This window comes from Lemur catta, chromosome 1 (assembly GCF_020740605.2).
Source record: "Lemur catta isolate mLemCat1 chromosome 1, mLemCat1.pri, whole genome shotgun sequence".
Taxonomy (NCBI): domain Eukaryota; kingdom Metazoa; phylum Chordata; class Mammalia; order Primates; family Lemuridae; genus Lemur; species Lemur catta.
Genome location: NC_059128.1, coordinates 112,669,762 through 112,672,966, shown reverse-complemented (window position 1 = coordinate 112,672,966; position 3,205 = coordinate 112,669,762).

Genomic DNA, 3,205 nt, shown 5'->3' with positions numbered 1-3,205 from the left:
TGCATATTTCAGGAGAGCCCACCTTGGCCTTGGCTTTTCTGGTCTGGGCCCCACCCAAACACTTCCTTGCAGCCCTTCCAGCTGCTTCTGTGGACACTTGAGATTAGCAACCCGTCATGGTGTTACCTGAGCTGGCTGACGCCACAGTTGTACCCAGGGGACCATGAAGACCAGTAGGGTGTGGCTGTCATTAGCCAACTATGCAGCAGGAAGCCATCCTCCCGGCCACTGGGAAGTGCCATATACAGACTCTGCTAGGGCTGGAGGGAGAGGAGGCTGGCTCCTGCCCCGCCAGACAGAGAGAGCTGGACAAGGCATTGGTGCTGGCTGGGGACGGATGTGCCGCCAGCTCCCACCTGTCTGCTTTGGTTTTTGGCTCGAAGGATTTAACGGACCTGTCTAGCCTAGGTGACAGAGAGAGACTCTGTCTCAAAAAAAAAAAAAGTCCATTTATGAAATTTGAAATTGCAGTTATGACAATTTATGGCAATTGAAGAATTGGATAGTCTAGCAACTCTACCTCATTCCCACTGTGACTAAAGCAGAAAGGTTTGCCCCATTTTGGTGGAGTTAGCTCTCCCCAGTGCGGTCATTCCAGCCACTACCAACTCCTTCCCTCTCTTAAGTTAACTGCCTGGTTTAAGAAGGCCTGGGGATCTGGACCCTATCCTAGGGGGCTTCATAGTCAATCTGAGCATTTTCATGTAATTAAAATCTGCCCTGTTGGCATGATTGAAAACACCACTCTCCCATATGATCCACCAATCTCACTTCTGGGTGTTTATCCAAAGGAAAAAAAAAATCAGGATTCTAAAGGGTTATCTGCACGCCCATACTGCAGATACCTCTGCAGTCTTACACCACAGCCAAGGTATAGAAACAACCTCAGAGTCCACCGACAGATGGATATATAAAGAAAATCTGATATATACATCCAATGGAATGTTATTCAGCCTTAAAAAAGGAAGGAATCCTGCCATTTGTGACAACATGGATGAGCCAGAAGGACCTTATGCTAAGTGAAACACACCAGGCACAGAACGACAAATACTATAGGATTTAAGTGCTATCTCATTGTGGTTTTGATTTGTATTTCCCTGATGATTAGAGATGCTGAGCATGTTTTCGTATGTTTGGTGGCCATGAGTCTGTTGCAAAGTTTCTTTGCAAAGTTTCTGTTCGTGCTTTTTGCCCACTTTTTAATGGGGCTGTTTGATTTTTTTCTTGTTGATTTTCCTGAGTTCTATATAGATTCTAGTTATCAGCTCTTTATTGGATGTGTAGTATGCAAATGTTTATGGCAGCACAATTCACCGTTGTAAAGATGTGGAAACAACCCGAGTGCCCATCAATACATGAGTGGATTAATAAAATGTGGTATATGTATACCATGGAGTTCTACTCAGTCACAAAAAACAGCGGTGATCTACCACCTCTTTTATTATCCTGGATGGAGCTGGAGCCCGTTCTACTAAGTGAAGTATCACAAGAACGGAAAAATAAGTGCCACATGTACCCACCATCAAATTGGTACTAATTGATCAAAACTTATGTGCACATATGGAAGTGACATTCATGAGGTGTCGGGCAGTTGTACAGGGAGGAGGGGATGGTATATTCACACCTAATGGGTGCAATGTGCACAGTCTCAGGGATGGACATGCTTGTAGCTCTAACTCGGGCAGGGCAAAGGCAATTATGTAACCTAAACATTTGTACCCTCGTAATATTCTGAAATTTTTTAAAAAAGCAAATACTATACGATTCCACTTGCATGTATAATCTAAAATAGTTAAACTCATAGAAGCAAAGAGCAGAATGGTGGGGGCCAGGAGCCACCTAAGACAGCAGGGAAAGGCCAGGGAAGGGGGATGGAGGGAGAGATGCTCGTCAAGGGGTACAAAGTTTCCAGTTTTAAGATGAATAAGTTCTTAGAGCCTGGGCATTCCTATCCCTCTGTGCTTCCCGCCAGCTCGATGTTTGTGGGGAGCAAGTGTCACTCCTCTGATTCTCCCCGTAAAGTCCCTAATTGGTCCTCGGGTGAATGAGTTTCCTGTGGCTGCTGTGACAAATCACCACCAACTCAGCGCCTTCAAACAACACAAATTTACCATCTGACAGTTCTGGAGGGTGGAAGTCTGAAAAGGGGTCTCCCTAAAAATCAAAGGGTTGGCAGGGCTGCCATCCCTCCAGAGGCTCCAGGGAAAAAAATCTTGCCTTTTCCAACTTCTAAATCATGACCCCTTCCTTCATTATCAAAGCCAGTAGTGTAGCATCTTCAAATCTCTCTCTGACTCTCTGACTTCTGCTTCCATCATCCCAACTCCTTCTCTGACTCTGACCCTCCTTCTGCCTTCTTCTAGGGACCTTGTGATGACATTGGAGTAATCTCCCCATCTCAAAAGTCATCACCTGCATCCTCTCTGCAAAGCCCTCTTTGCCAGCTGAGGTAGCACCTTCACAGGTTCCAGAGATTAGGATGGGGATGTATTTTGAGGGGGGGAGGGGCTCTCTCCCCTCACCTGCTCTTTCCATCCCAGCTTTCTCTGGTCTTTGGGATGTGGCATGTGCATGGATCTCAAGTGTGCATTTGCTAAGTTTGCACAAATGCATACATCTGTCTAACCCAAATCCCTACTGAGAGATACAGCACCAATATCACTCCAGAAAGATAAAAAATATTAGCCTCTTCTTTTTTTCTTTTTATATGGAGGTATATTTTATACCCAGTGAAATCTATACATTTTAAGTATATAGCACAGTGAATTGTTACAAGAGCCATAGCTTTTATAATAACCACTGAGCTGTACTTGGAGTCACTTCCTGATAATCGGATTTTGTCTTTGGGCCAGATTCTTTGATATTGATATAAATCAGTGGTTTTCAATTAGGAGACATTTTGATTGTCACGCCTGGGGACTGGGCTGGGAATACCACTGGCATCTCATGGGTAGAGGAAAGAGAGGCTGCTAACCCTACAACACACAGGACAGCCCCTCTGCCCTCAGGGCAAAGAATTAACTGGCCCAAAATGTCAATAGCATCAAGATATCAAAAGACCTCGAATCCTCCAATCCATTCATCATCCTCCAGAATTGCTCAGATGTGTCTGGGTTTGAGATTGAGCTGGCTTGGCCTCCATCAAGGGGTCCCACTCACCATATGCAAAGAACTGCACATCAAGATCAAATGGAGGATGTCTGCA